At 45.2% G+C, this 19,572-nt stretch overlaps 1 protein-coding gene across 1 annotated transcript in view; it reads right to left on the reverse strand.

Moving 5' to 3' along the window:
- Window positions 1–19,572, reverse strand: part of LOC147666670 (complement C3-like) — a 285,541-nt gene that overhangs the window by 83,376 nt on the left and 182,593 nt on the right. The window lies entirely within an intron of this gene.

The following is a 19,572-nucleotide window of genomic DNA, read 5'->3' on the forward strand; positions in this document are numbered from 1 at the left end:
AGAACCAGGATTAGGCCTAAGAATCAGGGTAATGACCAGAAGAAGGAGTATACCAAACCTCAAGATAAGGGTGGGGATAAATCTAAAGAGAAGACTTCCCCAGGGCCCCAAAACTCCAAGGATGGGGGTGGGTCCCAAGACACTTCCTCTACGCAGAAAAAGCCTTATTACCATGCCTGTAAACAGGTTGGCCATTGGAAAACAGACCGCTGTTGTCCAAAGAATAGTAATAAGGAAAATATACCTCCAAGTAAAGCTCCAACACCTCCTGTCACTGTTAGCAGTGGTACCCCAGGTGGTGGGAGCACCCCCAAGAATTTGGCTGGGTTTACTTTTGGAACACAGGTGGATTCTGGCCTAACCAGGTCCCCTAACTTAGCTACTCTTGTTTGTGATAATGGCATGGGGTTTGCCAACTTCACCTCTTGCCCAAACACTTTGAACAAGTACAGACAGGAGCCCCTCATCAATGGTCTGAAAGTTGAGGCCTTTAGAGACACAGGGGCTAGCATCACCATGGTGGATGAATGTCTAGTCCCCTCAAGGCAACTCATACCTGGTGCCACATACCAGGTGACCAATATTGATGGAATAGAAACCAATCATCCCATGGCAGTAGTAAGTCTCAGCTGGGGAGGTGTCATTGGCCCAAAGAGAGTGGTAGTGTCACCAAACTTGCCTGTGGATTGTCTACTAGGAAATGATTTGGAAATCTCAGCCTCGGCTGAGGTTGAACAGGAAATCCATTCTAGAATGGTAAATGTCCATGGAAAGGTTAGTGGGGCTGTGTTGGCCACAGCCCCAATCCAAGATGTCCTTCCTGAAAAGGTTGGTGGGGCTGTGATGGCCACAGCCCAAACTCAAACTGATTCCTGTGTTGTGAAGCCTGAAATGATGGATCACTCCACACAAACAGAGAGCATTGAGGAGGAAGAGAAATCTCCCTCCCACCAGACATTAGGACAGGATCAGCCTCCTCAGGGAACTGATCTTACCCCTGATGAAGGAACTGTCCCAGAGGTTGTTAGGCCTAGCCTGACAGAGCCCCTGATGGCAGTGGACCCTTCTCAGGTGGGACCCAGTCTGGAACAGGTAACATTCCCCTCTCTACCTTGCCTTAGTCAGCCCAGGGCTGCAGAGGACAAGAAGGACAGTAAGCCCCAAAGGGCCCCCTGTCAAATAAAGCACCCCCATCAGCAGATTAGGGGCACCAAAGCTAGCAGCCCTAGCCAGGTGAAAACTTTAAAAACTCCTGAGGGAACCCCCTTAAAATTAGTTAGGGACCTCCCACAGATGGATTCTGTTGGGCACAGCCAAACCTGGGACCCAAAGGGCCCAAACCTGAACTGTGCCTCCAGTAAGCCAACAAAAGGGACCCAGCCTCCAGCTTTAGGTAGCCAGAGGTTGACCCTGAGAGCACAGTGCAACTCAGTTGATGAAAGAAAGGCACACATGGTGGAAGATAATTGGAGGAAGCTGGGCCCTACATTAGTGGAGCCTCACTTCAGTACTCCATATCAACACCATCCTTTTACTTTGCAAAAACACACCCAAGGTAGTGATTCCCTATGGTGGAGACCCTCTAATACCCCAAGGGTGAGGGATTGCTTAGTGGACCATGAGACAGGGGTAACCATGCTAGTGCAGGTACTTCCTTATATGGCCACTCAGGCATTATAGGCTTACCTGGTCAAGGATAGCCTTATCTCCTTTCGTTTGGGGCGGGGGTTGTGTAGGAAGGTGGATACCTGACTATGGTTACCCCAGATTTTTTGCCTTGTGTTTAGCTGGTTTTCGACATAGTTGGCCTGGGATCCTGCTAATCAGGGACCCAGGCTATCTGCTCTCTCTGTAAAATGGACTCCATGCACCCTAGGTGCATAACCAATCTGGTACTTGACACCTTATCAGCCCCTGTACAGTGCACTATAGGTGCCCAGGGCATAGGTGCATCCAAGGCCTACCAGGGGCTGCAGCATATCTTTTGCCACCCCTGGCTGGACCTTAAATTGACACAACTGGCTGATTACTCATCTGGGGCAAGGTGGTGTAATCACCCCTTGCTTAGATATAGTATACCTATATCTAAACCTATATCTGGACACATATATACCTATAAGTCACTCCTATGGCAGGCCTTATCAATCTTGGAGGCAGAGTGCTTGGTTTTATGTGAGATGGTGCTCTAGCATGAGCTGAGCCTATCTGCAGCTGTCGGGACCAACTCCCTTAGCTGTTCCGGGATATTGCCATACCATATTCTCTTAAGTGCATTATAATACATCGCGGTTATGTGCTAACTTTGGTTTGGCTTTATCAAAACATGTCGTGTAAGGTGTCATACGATTTGGAATACTACCCCCTCACCAGTCCTGGCAACATGGGTAGCATTCCACCCTTCCAGAGAGAGAAGACATGTTATTTTGCTAAACCGCGGTTAATTCTAACCAGAGCCTCAGCATCACAAAATGGATGCTGCTGCCACCGACACGAGTCTGACCTCCTGCTGCTGACCGAAACTTGGCAGAGAAGGCCTGGAAAAAGGGTTTCCTGTCGCAGGGAGGTGCTACACCTCCCCAGACAGGAGATAGTGTATTGGGGCAGGGTGGGTTGAATGAAATCAGACACTGCCTGGGGAGCACAAGGCTTCCCCTTGCATAATCCGGTCAAACCGGTTCTGGGGCTCTCCATCCCCAGTCCCAGCACGACCCTGGACAAAGGGAAAGGGAGCTAACCACCCCCTTCCTGGGTCCCACCCATAGGAGGGACCTTACAGGTAATCCAGCCCACTAGATTGGTATAAGAGTGGGAGCAGTGCTAGTGCACACAGATTATCCTGACTGAAACTTATGAAATGAAACTCTGGACCCTTCGACATCCTACTCAACGTAGAAGACTTAAGAATCTCCCTTGTGGTCAAGGAGTGACCACCCTGTGCAAACAGGCACCATCCGGCAGCTCACCCTTTGCTTTGTTGCAGTTCCCGCCAAAACTCGAGCAACAGAGATCAACAAGACCCAGCATTCCTGCCTTCTCGCAGCCTGATCCACAGTCCCAGCAAATCTGAGACCCATGGAGGTGACCTGAGGCGTGGGGCGGGCCATGTTGGAAAAACCATGAAGCGCTGACCGTGCAGCTCCCGAGGCTCCCTTGATGCTGTGCATTGAGGTCTGAGAAGTCCCCGCCCTGAGCAGCTTTTGCACCAAAGCTACCCACTCCACACTCTCCAAGTGCTTCGGGGCGCCCTTCTGCATTTTGCTGCTCAACACATTGGTCCGGTCGCTTGCCCATTGGCTAGCGGCCCCAGTACCGACGAACCTTTGAATTTGCTCTGCCAGTCCCGTTGCTCTGGACTGGCCCTAGCTCCCCTGAAAAGGAGCACCCGCTCTGACCCTCCTGATCCGAGTAAGAAGCTATCTTTGAATCCCGCGTGGGTTGCGCTTGCCAAGGTTTGTTTGCTCCAATCCGGAAACCGACACAGCCGCCAGCGAGAGCTTTTGTGGGACAGCTTGTGGTCTAATCCTGGACATCCTCGGTGCCCCAGAGTCCACGTGGCAGCTGCACAAGCTTCTCAACAACCACCTGATTGCGCCCGACATTGCCTGGTTCCGTCCTGGTTCCACCCTGGTCACTGCTGAGTGACCCAGACTCTGTCCCCTCTGCTTTCAGGTACCCTTCAGCTTCGATCCACCATTGGGTCCCACCGGACACTTCTCTTCTGGCCGCCTGCAGCATCATCATCTCCAGGCTCCATCGATCCACACGACGAAAGCTGACACGACTTTGCACCTGTGCACCCGCTTCCTGTGGGTGAGGTAACTCTTGAATGCCGGTGCTCCTGTATCGGTATACACCTCTAGTGTCTAGGTCTAAAGTTTTGCCCTTCTAGGTCAGTCGGAAGACTCTCAAAGCAGTAACTCGATAACTTTTATGCACCATTGACTTTGCATTGGTGCATGTGTGTGCTTTCAGCGCTGCACTCGAATCCCGCGGGCTTTTCCCGACTTCAGCATTGCTAGTCCCGATTGCTCCCAGCAATTCCCTAGGCCTTTGGCCTGAGCTCTGTTCAATTAGTGATACTTATACAATTTTTTTAATATATGGTTTGATTGGCCCCTGGGCCTCATCAATAATTGTGAAACTTTTATATGTTTAACTGTGCTTTTGTTTAAACGCTTGTGCCTCTGCACTTATAAAGAGTACAGAGGATTATTCTAGTAATAAATACATATATTTTTATAATATATAACTTGTGTGGTGTCCTTTCATTTGATATTACAGGATTGTGATTGGTAAAACAGCTTGCTTCACATGCCCTCTTGAGTTAAGCCTTTAAGGCTGCTTAGTCCATGCTACCCTTAGGATAGCTTGTCTATAAGGTTGACTTACAACCATCACCATAAGGGATTGTTTGGACTGATACAAGGTGCCCCCAGAATTGGAGACATCATATATCAGGCCAACTTCTCACAGAGCGTGAAAAATACAAGCGCCCTACACAGAACAAATATAACTGGTGACTGAGGGTGAATTTTGTAGCACATTGTTGCATATATACTTCTAAAACACATGGGGGGATATTCTTATGAACGTGTGATAATTATCGCAAAATTAGCTTAATGCAACTTTTCACATCGCAGTCTTTTGCGGGAAAATAACACTGTGATAACGGTACACAGTTAAAATATCGAGTTTTAAATTTCGACCTACCAAAATATCGTGTTTGAAATTTCGAAGGTGCAGAATATCGATGTCAAGAATATCGTTGGACAGAATATCGACCCTAAGGTAAGTAATATCTAAATTCTTTATATCGATGTAAGTAATATCGAAGTTAGTAATATCGATAGCATATATATCGATGTAACTAATTTCGATGACACTAATATCGATATTTGTATTTGTTTTTGTTTTTTATTATGTATGTGTTATATGTTTTAGTTAAGTTTTTAAAATAAATTATATTATATGTGTATTAATTTTATATATTAATACATTTATTTATAAGTAAATTATATGTTTTAGTACCGGAGCGGGTTGTGGGTTTATAGGGGAATAGGGTGGGAAGTAATTTAATTGTAATTAATAAAATATTTTTTTATGTATAATTTATTTTGTAATTAATTATTAATTGGCAATTAATTATTTTAATTGATAAATTAATTATATAATTGGTAATTAATGCTAATTTAAATTAAATGTTATGTTTTAGTACCGGAGTGGGTTGTGGGTTTACAGGGGAATAGGGTGGGAAGTAATTTAATTGTGATTAATAAAATATTTTTCTATGTATAATTTATTTTGTAATTAATTATTAATTAGCAATTAATTATTTTAATTGATAAATTAATTATATAATTGGCAATTAATGTTAATTTTAATTAAATGTTATGTTTTAGTACCGGAGCGGGTTGTGGGTTTATTGGGGAATAGGGTGGGAAGTAATTTAATTGTAATTAATAAAATATTTTTTAATGTATAATTTATTTTGTAATTAATTATTAATTAGCAATGAATTATTTTAATTGATAAATTAATTATATAATTGGTAATTAATGTTAATTTAAACGTAAATGTTATGTTTTAGTACCGGAGCGGGTTGTGGGTTTATAGGGGAATAGGGTGGGAAGTAATTTAATTGTAATTAATAAAATATTATTTTATGTATAATTTATTTTGTAATTAATTATTAATTGGCAATTAATTATTGTAATTGATAAATTTATTATATAATCGGTAATTAATGTTAATTTAAATTAAATGTTATGTTTTAGTATCGGAGTGGGTTGTGGGTTTATAGGGGAATAGGGTGGGAAGTAATTTAATTATAATTAATAAAACATTTATTTATGTATAAATTATTTTGTAATTAATTATTAATTGGCAATTAATTATTTTAATTGATAAATTATTTTTTAATTGGTAATTAATGTTAATTTTAATTAAATGTTATGTTTTAGTAACTGAGGTGTTGTGGGTTTATAGGGGTATTGGGTAGAAAGTAATGTTATTGTAAATATTTAATTATTTATACATTTTTAGTTATGGATAATTAATGTATTAAATCATTATTAATTGGTAAATAATTATTTTATTAGATATTTATTTTTTAAATTGTCAATTGATATTTGTAATTTGTAAATAGTTTTTAATAACTAGAAAAATTAATTACATAATTGTTAAACATTTTTTTTGAAAAATATTAATTTGTATAATGTATTTTAGTTTTTCAAATTGATTTAAATGTATATAATATTTTATTGTTATGATAAATAATGTATTATTCAAAATGTATTATTTGGTGAGTAATTTTTAATAAATATTATTTATTAGTGTTTGTTGTTAATTTATTGTCAATAAATCATTCAAATGTAATTGGTTTTATTAATTATTAATTGTTTTTATTGATGTTGATGTATTTGAAAAATTAATTATACATTATTTCAAATATAAACATTATTTAAAAGTATGTTAAAATAAAAATCTATGTTATTAAACGCTTTCCCTACTGTTGCACCCTTTGGAGTTGGAATAGTTATTTTTCCCACTACGCTATCCAAAGCTTTCCTTACTGTTGCACCCTTTGGAGTTGGTATAGTAATTGTACCCCCTACGCTATCCAAAGCTTTCCCTACTGTTGCACTAATTGGAGTGGGAATAGTCATTTTTACCTACCCGCTATCCAATGCTTTCCCTACTGTTGCACCCACTGGAGTGAGAAAAGTAATTTTTACCCGTACGCTATCTAACGCTTTCCCTACTGTTGCACTCACTGGAGTGGGAATAGTAATTTTTACCCACCCGCTATCCAACGCTTTTACTACTGTTGCACTCTCTGGAGTGGGAATAGTAATTTTAACCCTTACACTATCTAACACTTTTCCTACTGTTGCACCCACTGGAGTGGGAATAGTAATTTTTACCCGTACGCTATCCAACGCTTTCCCTACTGTTGCACTCACTGGAGTGGGAATAGTAATTTTTACCCACCCGCTATCCAACGCTTTCCCTACTGTTGCACTCTCTGGAGTGGGAATAGTAATTTTACCCCCTACACTATCCAACGCTTTCCCTACTGTTGCACCCTTTGGAGTTGGAATAGTAATTTTTACCCTTACCCTATCCAACGCTTTCCCTACTGTTGCATTCCCTGGAGTTGGAATAGTAATTTTTACCCGTACGCTATCCAACGCTTTCCCTACTGTTGCACTCACTGGATTGGGAATAGTAATTTTAACCCACCCGCTATCCAACGCTTTCCCTACTGTTGCACTCACTGGAGTGGGAATAGTAATTTTTACCCTTACCCTATCCAACGCTTTCCCTACTGTTGCACTCCCTGGAGTTGGAATAGTAATTTTTACCCGTACGCTATCCAACGCTTTCCCTACTGTTGCACTCACTGGAGTGGGAATAGTAATTTTAACCCACCCGCTATCCAACGCTTTCCCTACTGTTGCACTCACTGGAGTGGGAATAGTAATTTTTACCCACCCGCTATCCAACGCTTTCCCTACTGTTGCACTCTCTGGAGTGGAAATAGTAATTTTACCCCCTACACTATCCAACGCTTTCCCTACTGTTGCAACCTTTGGAGTTGGAATAGTAATTTTTACCCTTACGCTATCCAACGCTTTCCCTAATGTTGCACTCATTGGAGTGGAAATAGTCATTTTTACCCGTAAGCTATCCAACGCTTTCCCTACTGTTGCACTCACTGGAGTGGGAATAGTAATTTTTACCCACCCGCTATCCAAAGCTTTCCCTACTGTAGCACTCTCTGGAGTGGGAATAGTAATTTTACCCCCTACACTATCCAACGCTTTCCCTACTGTTGCACCCTTTGGAGTTGGAATAGTAATTTTTACCCTTACGCTATCCAACGCTTTCCCTAATGTTGCACTCATTGGAGTGGGAATAGTAATTTTTACCTATTTGCTATCCAACACTTTCGCTACTGTTGCACCCTATGGAGTTTGAATAGTAATTTTTAGCCTTACACTATCCAATATAATTTATATTTATTTATGTATTTTATAATATTTTTATTATGTGACATAATGTTGTGTTTAATTAATTTTTTTAATATTGAAAGTATATTTCATTGTTTTTATGTATTATATATGAATGTTTATTATTATTTATGTTATTATTTTATGAGTGTTGATGTATTTGTAATGTATAGTAATTGTTAATATTTTTAAATTAATTAAAAAAATAATAAATATTATAATTAATTAAATATATATTACATATTATATGTTTAATTTTAATTAAATGTTTAACGGTAAATATGTATTATTTATTCATTTTAAACATTCTAAAATATTTTTACATAAGTTTAAATTATATAAAAGTATTATTTACTTTATATTTCCTTTTTTAATAATTAAAAAAACGATATATTTAATTACAATATTTTTAACATCGATATTTTAGTTTCGATATTTTTGTACTTACCATGTTGTAGATAGGGTGTCGATATACTTGCCTTCGATATTCCAGCGTCGATATTTTGTCTGTCGATATCCTGTCTCTCGATATTCTGTCAGAGATTTGTGTTAACGTTGTATTCTCAACACAGTGGTACTATGCGTTAGTCTCAAGATAACGCATCAAATGACCGTGGTAAAATTAATGCAACGCCTAAAAAATGCAAAACACGAACGCGAAAAAAGCGTTGATGTCCCAAACCGCGATACAAAAATCAGCGATAACCAGAGACAGGCCTGCAATTCTCACAGGTCATGCAGGAAAATGCCCCATAAAAGCAGAGAGAATAAACTGTGAGATGACAATGTACGAGTACAACCTCACATCTGTGCTGTAGTACAAATGTCCTTTGTATACAGTTTTTACTTTGTATACAGTACAAATGTCCACTGTACCGCATCAAATAGGCATCTCCTCACAAACAGTCACAATGTACATTGTCATGCAGTCTGTATGTAAACTTCGCCAATACATAAACATACATGGAACACACTGTGAAACTGCATCTCCCCTTTACATTGCAGAGGGACAATCAACACCTCCTGCAGAGCAGACCCTACATTACGTCAGTGATGATGGAGACGATCCCCAAGACAACAACTACGATGAACTTCAACGATTCATGGACAATCTCCAAAACCCACCTCCAGTAGCAGGGCAGCCCAGCACCATCGAGGGGAGCTCACCCCTTCCACAGACCACACAGCAAGAAGCACCCACCACCACGTCTGGCTCCCAGCACCTCACCGAAGAACACATGGCATTCCAATGCAATGTTAGACCGCCAGAAGGAGCTGGCTGAACAAACTATTGACTCATGTCTCTCTGCGATGTCATCAGTGATTTAGGAAACATAAGGAGGGTCATGGAGAGCATGGAGTGAATGCAGGCGCAAAGAATGGTTACCATGGCTGCATACGAGAAAGCTGTAGATGGGATCTTTCATGCCCTGCAGATCCTCATCATGGGAGAGATGCCACAAGACATAGCGCAGAGGTATGTTGCTGCCACTTCTACATCCACCTCTCCGGACCCTGATGTGTCAGTGTCACACGGTGATGCGGACCAAACACCACCACCCACATGTGAGGCGCATGAAACGTCAGAAGACAAAGATAAGGATGAATCTGCCTTAGTCGTAAAAAGGAAGCAGTAGCACTCATCTCTGCCCATGGCTTGTTTCTGCTTGGTTCTGCCCTCTGCATCATGCCCTGGAATAAGACCTTCCACCGTCCCCCGATACACCCTGCAACACTAACCTTGGACCTCGACATAGAATGACATATTTTGTTTGCTTAACAAGGACAACCTCCCCAGACGTCGCCTTCCTGACAGAGACCTGGTTGAACAACTCCTCCGCACTCGACATCACCATAGCCATCCCAGATGGCTACAAGATCACCCGCAGAGACCGCACCAACGGAGTCGGAGGAGAAATCGCCTTCGTCCAAAAGAACAGCATCAGGGTCTCGGCTAGCACGGACGACGCGCTCAGCACCGCCGAACACATGCATTTCTAGATCCACACAGACTCCAACTCCACCTTCAGAAGCACCCTCATCTACCTACCCCCCAGACCCCACCCCCAGTTCAGCGACTCCATCGCCAACTTCATCAGCACCCACACCCTGACCTCCACCGATTACATTCTCCTCGGAGACCTGAACTTTCACCTTGAGACCAACAACGACAACAACTCCACAACCTTGATTGATAACCCCCTCGGACTGAGACAACTTGTCACAACGCCCACCCACACCGCCGGCCACACGCTCAACCCCGTCTTCTTCTCATTTCCGCATGGCTTCATCAGCCACACCACGGAACTCCTCTGGGCCGACCACCGCTGCATCCACTTCACTTTCAAGAAACCCACCACACACCACCGCCTAACAGATCCCCCGCTGCTGCTGGATCAAAATCACTGAAGATCAGCTACATGCAAACCTTGCTCTCAGCCGACCCACCGAACCCTCCAACAGCGACGTCGCTGCCCTCAACCTCAGACACTGGATTGAGGACTGCACCAATACCCTCGCCCCGCTGAAGAAACCCCCCCACAGAGACACCAGCAAGAATGCCAACTGGTTCACCCCAGAACTCCTAGATTCCAAGCAAGCCTGCCGGAAACTAGAGAGGAAATGGCACAGTGAACAACCTCCGGATAGCCACGCAGCACACAAGGACGCCGTCCGCAACCACCAAAACCTCATCAGGGCTGCCAAAAAGACCTCCTTCAAAGACCGCCTCGACAACAACGCACACAACAGCAAGGAGCTCTTCAACATCGTGAAGGAACTCTCCAACCCCAGCTCCAACACCAACGACATCCCTCCGTCGCAAGCCCTGTGCGACTCCCTCGCCACCTTCTTTCACCGCAAGATAGCAGACATCCACGACAGCTTCAACATCCAGACAGCCCCAACAGACAGCAACACAACAGACCCTCCGCCCACTATTGACCACATCCCCTTGCTAGCCTGACCCAGTGTGAGCGTCGATAACACCATCAAGACCATGAGCACAATCCACTTCAGCTCACCGTCAGACCCATCCCCACACCACGTCTTCAACAAAGCAAGCAGCTCCATCGCAACCCACCTACTCAACGTCTTCAATCTCTCCCATAAGACCGCAACCTTCCCAGAGATCAATGCCCTACTCAAAAAACCCAAGGCAGACCCAAGAGACCTCAAGAACTTCCCACCCATCTCTCTGCTCCCCTTCCTGGCCAAGGTCATCGAGAAAATCAATAACAGACAGCTAACCTGATACCTTGAAGAGAACAGAATCCTGGACCCTTCCCAGTCAGGGTTCCCCAGCACTGAGACCGCCCTCATCGCCGCCACCGACGACATGAGGATCCTGCTAGACAACGGGGAGACTGCAGCACTCATCCTCCTAGACCTCTCTGACGCCTTCGACACCGTCTGCCACCGCACACTACGCGCACACCTCCATGTAGCAGGGATCTGAGACAAGGCTCTGGAATGGATCACCTTCTTTCTCTCGGGCAGAACACAGAGTATCTGCCTCCCCTCATTCCGTTCCGAAGCCTCCGAGATCATCTGCGGCATACCTCAAGGATCCTCCCTCAGCCCGACTCTGTTCAACATTTACATGGCCCCGCTCACACGTCGCCCGACAGCACAACCTCAACATAATCTCCTACGCCGACGACACTCAACTGATCCTCTCCCTCACCAAGGACCTCATCACCGCCAAAGCCAACCTCCATGAAGGAATGAAGGCCGTTGCCGACTGGATGAAGATCAGGCATCTGAAGCTGAACTTGGACAAGACGGAGGTCCTTATCCTCGGCTCCAACCCATCAGCCTGGGACGCCTCCTAGTGGTCAACGGCATTGTGGGCAGCCCGACCCCCACCGACCACGCTCGCAACCTGGGAATCATCCTCGACTCAGCGCTCTCAATGACCAAGCAAGTCAACGCCGTCTCCTCCTCCTGCTTCAACACCCTCCGCATGCTCCCCAAGATCTATAGATGGATCCCGACAGATACAAGAAAAACAGTCACCAAGGCCCTCGTCATCAGCAGACTCGACTACGGAAATGTGGGAGCCCCAACCAAGCTCATAAATCGACTACATCGCATCCAAAATGCCTCGGCACGACTGATCCTCGATGTACCACGATACGGCCACATCACCCCCCACCTGAGAAACCTACACTGGCTCCCCATCAACAAGAGGATATCCTTCAAGCTCCTCATCCACACACACAAGGCACTCCACAAGACCGGCCCAGCCTACCTCAACAGACGGCTCTCCTTCTACACCCCCAACTGCCAGCTACGCTCCGCCGACCTCTCACTCGCCACTGTCCCTCGCATCTGAAGAACAACCACCGGCGGGAGATCCTTCTCCCACCTCGCCGCCAAGACAAGGAACCCCATCCCACTGAGCCTATGACAGACCCAAGACCTGCTGACCCTCAGTAGGATACTAAAGACCTGGCTGTTCGATCAGAGGCCCAGTGCCTTGAGGCCCTTGCGGGTATGTAGTGCGCTTAACAAATGACTGATTGATTGATTGAATGACACAGCAATCAGCCTGCGGTCAGGACTCTTACACTTCTGAGTAACTTGTCAATCCTTAAAGGACTCTGGCTGGCCCTCCACGGGGAAACATTGCTAAGTGTTGTATGCATGGCCCAGAACTAAGACAACTTCAACACTTTACTGAATGTGACTAATACATACTAATACACACAGACGTGTCATGTCTATGATTAATCAAGTATAAAAGCATGGACAAATGTAGATGCAGTGAATCCCCCTTATGTCCGTGTTGCTCATGCTGTGGGACCTGAGTCACAGGGTGATCCTTGCATCATGGTGGGAGATATTTGACCCCAACAGAAGGCCTGTTGTCAACTGTAGGTCACAAATGACAGCCTATATGTAATGATTTGGGACACATGTGAAAAGCTGATGAGTGGGATTCTGTACTATCTTTGACACACAGAAATGGCATTTTGAATATGTGACACCCTAAACAGCCTAAACAGGCGACACACCCACCATCTATTTTCAAATCATGAGATTGTTAGCACTACATGTTGCACTTACACTTGTCAGAGTGATGTGCTTGTACAGAGGAGTGACATGCACTCAGGGAATGTGTGTTGTAATTAATTTATTTTCACATGCTGGGCCTGTGGTCATTTTGTACTGTCCCATGATTGCTAAGGACTGTCACAATGTGACGTGCTCATGTGAAGACATTGTCAATGATGGTGTTCTTACGGGCTATTCCTGCTGCAGTGGGGCGTGGTCCACCTGCCTCATCTTCCTCATCATCGTCCGGTGTATCGGACACTTGTATCCATGGGGCATTGGCACGTACACATATGTTGTGCAACACACAACATGCAACGATCATCTTGCACATGATGTCTGTGCTGTACAGGAGCCTTCCACATGTGATGTCCAGACACCTGAAACGTGACTTCAACACGCCAAATGCTCGTTCCCCAATGCCCCTGGTACGTTTGTGGGCCGCATTGTACTGCCTCTGGGCTTGTGTATTCGGGGCTCGGTGGGGTGACATCATCCAAGGGCAGAGTGCATATCCTTGATCACATGTGACAGTGCAGAGAGACATGAGTCAATAGTTGGTTCTAATAAACAACAAAAGAGTGCCCACTGAAGGGTACAGGTGTCCAGCACAGAGACAAGGAAAGTTTAAATCTACCTGAATAGGAATTTCCCAGGGATTCTTTTTAAGCCCTCACTCACCACCCTGGGTGATGACATGCTTCATCATTGGGCCCACCAGGAGAAACCGAATGTCTCCCTGGTGTGCTGCGACGCCAGGTTACTGCGGAGCGGGGTTTTTTTGTGACAGAATGTGAAAAAAAGTGAGTTATATTAAAAAATACCAGCAGCGCTTACCACACAAAAACTTTATTCCGTGGTTAGCTGGGTATTAGTTAAAAAGTATGTGTCGGGAAATGTACCAACTAGTGTGTTGGGTGTTTTCCCCTTACGATTTACAACGGGGTCAACATGTTTCTGCCCTTTAAGTGTACGTGTGTTACTGGGCATTCGTCAGGACCATGTAATTGTGTACCTCGGTGCCTATACCACCGAGGTACACAATTACATGGTCCTGACGAATGCCCAGTAACACACGTACACTTAAAGGGCAGAAACATGTTGTTATTTTTCAATAGTTGGTTCTGCATGATGTGTTGGCAGGCTCACTGGTTCATTGGTGTGTGATATGTAGGCTTTAGTGATTCCCGTTTGACATGTACTGCTTGTAGCAAATGAGCAGCATCAATGTGTATTACGTAGCCTCACTGCTGCTCCTCCCTCCCTGAGCCTATTTACTATTGTGCGCAGTGCAGTTGCATCACTTGCACTCCTACGGCACACCATTGTCATGCCTGTCTGCGCATGTCCACAAGCCTGACAACGATACTGTGATGTTGTGCGTTGAAGGATGGCAGCCACGTTTGTGTAGGCCTATGGTAACAGGGCGGACACAGATGTAGAGTTCATGGCTGGCTGAACTCTCGATGCGGTTGAGGGTAGACCTTTGGCTTATGCTGCGGTAATAGCGACACACATATTTGGCATGCATGATCCCGGACCCGAGCGGGATTGCGCTCCCTCTTTTACCCCTTTGGCTGAGCCCGCACTCCGGGGGCATGCTACATTGCAACATTGTCCATTGCGTAATGGGAGGCGCAGACAATACAACAGAGACACATGCATTAGTTACTTCCTTGGAAAGGCCAAAACTTAACCACGCCCAGAGCCCCGGGTTGATGAACCACACCCCTACGCCGGACTGTCGTACACCAGTCCAATCCGCTTACGCTTACTTACATGGGGGTACCACACAGCTACATGTCCCAGGTCTACCCCACTGCCTGAGGTGACATGATTGCGTTCGCTGTACACAGCACAATGTTATGTGGTAGAGCCCGGGGTCCTCATGCATACATAATGACCACTGAGACACACTTAGATATTTTGTGGAACTGGCTACGGGCACGTGCAACCGGCCCCTTTTATTGCCATGGTCACATGTCCAGTGACGCCTGTGTTGCATGGTTGTGGGGTGAGTCTAAGCCCTCAGGGAGTGGTTGGTGCTGGCAACAACTACAACAGTGATCAGACAATCAGAAGTTCAAAGTTCAAACAGCAAGGGTCTATGACTTGAGCTGCAAAGAGTTAGTCGGCCCGGATGCACGGCGGCCAGCACAGACACACTGCCATGGAAAGGTGACTTGCGGTGCACTGAGGTAAGGCCACGACACCTGAGCAGGTATTGTCGATGTCCAAGGTGAATGTCACGGAGTGTTTCGGGGGACAGTGGAAGAAGTTCTTCCAGGACATGATGCAGAGGGCAGTACCAAGCAGAAACAGGCAATATGGAGGAGATGAATGCTACAGACTCATTCTTAACACCAAACCAGTATCAGCTACATGATGATGAAGACAACCCCCAGGCCATATACTCAGATGGCACCAAAGTTCAACCAGAGAGTGTCCATGAATTTCGGGGCATCAAGTTAGTGGCACCAGAGCTGAAAGGGATGCAATCTGCAATGAGGCCTGTACAATGATATAAACTCTGCCATAAATAAATCAAGGCTCAGTTCCAAATGTGTGACCTACTCGACCGCAGTATAGATTGAAGGCAGTAGTCCACAAGGGAACACAGACATGTGTAATTGGAATGCTTTGCACAGAGTTGGTGGCACCATATCAAAGGGAGTACAGTGATATCAAATGTCCCATTAACAAATGAACTCGGCCATCATGATATCAAGACTCAGTTCCAAATGTGTGACGTACTAGATCCCAGTGTAGGCCGGAGGCAGCGGTTAGCAGGGGCCCACAGCCACTTGTCATTGGCTAGCGATGCACAGAGTTAATGTCACCAGAGCAGTTGTTGGTAGTGGTTGATCACCTCCATAACGATGATCCTTTTTTCTCCGGACTGAACCGCATCTTCCTCTTACTCCACTCCTTGTGTACAATGATATGAACTCTGCCATTAAAAAATCAAGACTCCGTTCCAAATGTGTGACCTATTTGACCACAGTGTAGGCTGGAATTGATTTTTTAATGGCAGAGTTCATATCATTGTACACAAGGAGTGGAGTAAGAGGATGTCAACGAGAAAGGAGTGCTGGGGGCCTGTGTTGCGGTGGCCAGCGATGGTCTGAAGAGGCTGCCAAGGTCACGGGCCTCGGGCTTGGAGCTTGCACCGGCACGTGGTGGGCTCTCTTTGACACACGCCGGTGTCGGCAGGTGAGCAGTGAGGCCTGGGTGTGCAGGGGTGGCCAAGACAGGTCTGGGGACCAGCTGCCTGGGGTGCAGCAGGCGCACTGGCTCGCAGGCACCACCGCTCATGGTGTCAATCTCGTGGCGGGGTGAGAGGCGCCGCCCTGGCAGACACGCTGGCCATTAAGGCAGAGAACCACGCCCAGAGCAACAGGCTTTTTATTCACACCCCTACGCTGGCCTGGTGTACACTGGGCCAGCCCGCTCCGCTCACGCTTACGGGGGGGACATAACAAGCTACATTTCTGCGATCTTCCCCACTGCCTGGGGTGACATGGTTGCATCCACTGTTCACTGCACTACAAACACCAGCAGTATATGTCAACATGGACATGTCTGTGGTCTGCATACTGCAGTCTAGCCAGAACATCCAGGCCACACTTGGCATTGTGTACATTCTTATTCATGGGTCACTTACCCCCTTCACACATGCCTGGTTCCCACCTCTCCCCACATTCTGCTATTGTGTAGCTGAGGTGCCATGCGGTTGATGGCTTGTGTACCCCATGGTCCCCATTGCCATTGAGGAACAAATATGGAGGGAGTTTGTCATCAACCTCTACGCTAGTAACAACGAAGCGAATCCTCAAACATGGCAAATAGATGCGAGGGTACCATTAGAACCATTCACAGAAAAGGACATAGATTTGGCAATTAGTGAAATGCGTTTTTCCGGGGCAATGGGCCCGGATGAGGTGCCCATCAATGTATTGAAACAGAACAGGGCTAAATGGTGCAAGCTTCTCTGTCCAGTTTTTAACATTTGTCTATCAAGAGGTAAGGTGTTACCCTCTTGGAAGGGAAGCATCCTGGTACCGTTGTTTAAAAAAGGTGACCGTCTATCCCCCCAGAATTATCGCCAGATTGCATTACTAGATGCAGTCGGCAAAGTCTTCACAAGGTGTCTGCTCAAGCGGATAAATATCTGGGTGGAGCACTCGGCTGTTCTTCCACTTGAGCAGACAGGCTTTAGGAAAAACCACGGTACCCTGGATAACCTGGCAGCCCTCCAGGTGATAACAGATAAATATATCGGAGCCAGAAAGGGGAGAGTCTATGTGGCATTCATAGATTTCTCCACGGCTTTCGATAAGGTCGACCGACAGCTACTGTGGAGAAAGCTACACGATCTTGGCATGCCGCATGGTCTTTTAGGATTGGTTCAAGACCTACACGACAACACATGGTGTAGAGTATTATTGGGGGGGAAAGAGGCCTATCCCAGCTCATACCATCTGACAAATGGCCTCAAACAGGGTTGCCTCCTTGCCCCCCTGTTATTTTCCCTATATGTAAGTGACCTTCCCCGTATAATATCTGCAGGTGACGGTATTGCCCCTGGCTTAGGAGACTCATACATCTCTTGCCTAATGTATGCGGATGACATATTGATCTTAGACCTCACCCCAAAGGGACTTAACAATCGTCTCCAATTATTACATGCATTTTCCGAAGAGCATTACCTGAAAATAAACATCTCTAAAAGTAAGGTAATGTGTATGGAGGGGAGGAAAAAACTAAGATTAGAAAACATCAGCTGGGAATTGGGAGGAAAGAAATTAGAAAGAGTAGTATCCTACGTATTCTTGGGCAAGGTTGTGAACAGCAATCTAAGCAATAAATCACATATTGAAAATAGCACCCACAAGGCAAAAACACAGGGAAATGGCTTAAGAGCACTATATAAGTCAACTGGTAAAAGGCACTTTGATTACCTATTGGAGGCATTCCGGGCAAAAATCCCCCCAACTTTGCTTTATGGTATAGAGTTTATTGAATTAGCTGAATGGGGCTTCTTAGATGCAGTTGAGGGATCCCTCTTGAGAAGCTTAATATCAGCTAACAATAGTTGTAGCACTGCAGCTCTTCGTCTGGAACTCGGGCTAAGAAGCAGCTGGGCACAGGCTCTGGCAGGAGTCATTCGCTGGGTAATATTTCTGATCAAGGGAAAGCCGGCATCATTAAGATCCCTAATTAAAAAAGAGTTGATGGGCCCATTAAAAGAGTACTCTTTGCTTATAAGGAATTATAGGAAGGCCCTCAAACTCTTGAATCTGGAGGAAGTTTCCCTCCTAGCCCTTTCTACTCAACAACTAAAGCTCACATTAAAGCATGCCACCTGGAAGTTGAGCTATGAAAGGGATCGTACCCTGACCTTACAAAAAAGGGGGACAAACCAAGCTGTTGATTCCTGTATGGTAAAACAATTACAACCCTAATTCACTTGGAATATGCCCCATGGCTTGCGCCGCTTCTGGCTACTCCTTAGGCATGATATACTTCCATTGAATAAGCTGCTAGCTAAATGGTACGGCACTACCAATATATGTAACTTTTGTAACAGCTCAGTCCAAGACTCCCTACATGTCTTGATAGTTTGCCCAGCTCTAATGACGCAGCGTCGGCAGTGGGTAAAGCCCGTATGTATCCAATTTGGTATTTTAAATGCTAAATCTTTGATTAATGCAATCATCTGTCCCCCGAATGAAATTTTCTGTAACAGAATTTTTAACTTTTTTAAATGTTTCTTAGAATTGTATTAGACGAATGGCATATCACTGTTAAATAGGTTGATAACATGTGGTGTTATTTTATTATGTTTAATTTGTATTATTGTAATATGTGGATCTCCACGGAGTTCCAAAATCATATTCAAATAAAATTGAAATAAAATTGAAATTGCCTGGTTCCCACCTCTCCCCACATTCTGCTATTGTGTAGCTGAGGTGCCATGCGGTTGATGGCTTGTGTACATGGCTAGCCCAGGTTACCACAGTAAGTTGTGCTGTCATGTCTTGTAGGTGGGCATGTTGTTTGGCATGTTGTATGTGAGTTTGTAATGTGTGCATTCCCAGAGTTGTGAGTTGCATGATTGTAGAGTTGAGGTGTGTAGTGTGTTCATTTTGTACTTACCAACAAGCAGTGCATTTCCGTTGGTGCCATACTGGTAGAACTGGTTGATGATGGATTATCGGAAGATGTAGGAATCATGCACACTGCCTGGGTAGTTGGCGACGACATTTGGTGACGAGTCCACTATTGCTTGCACATTGATGAAATGTGTGCGCTTTCTGTTGCGGTAATTTTGTGCAGTTTCAGCAGGGGTCACAAGTCGGACATGTGTGCAGTCAATTGCCGCTAATAGGTGTGGGAAGCCAGCAATGGTGTAGAAGCCTTGCTTGGTCTCCAGCTGTTCCTGCGGAGTGTAGGGGAAGTGAAGGTGCTGGGGTACCAGGCTGATGATGGCATCCAAGAG

This window comes from Lissotriton vulgaris, unplaced genomic scaffold (assembly GCF_964263255.1).
Source record: "Lissotriton vulgaris unplaced genomic scaffold, aLisVul1.2 SCAFFOLD_822, whole genome shotgun sequence".
NCBI classification, from domain to species: domain Eukaryota; kingdom Metazoa; phylum Chordata; class Amphibia; order Caudata; family Salamandridae; genus Lissotriton; species Lissotriton vulgaris.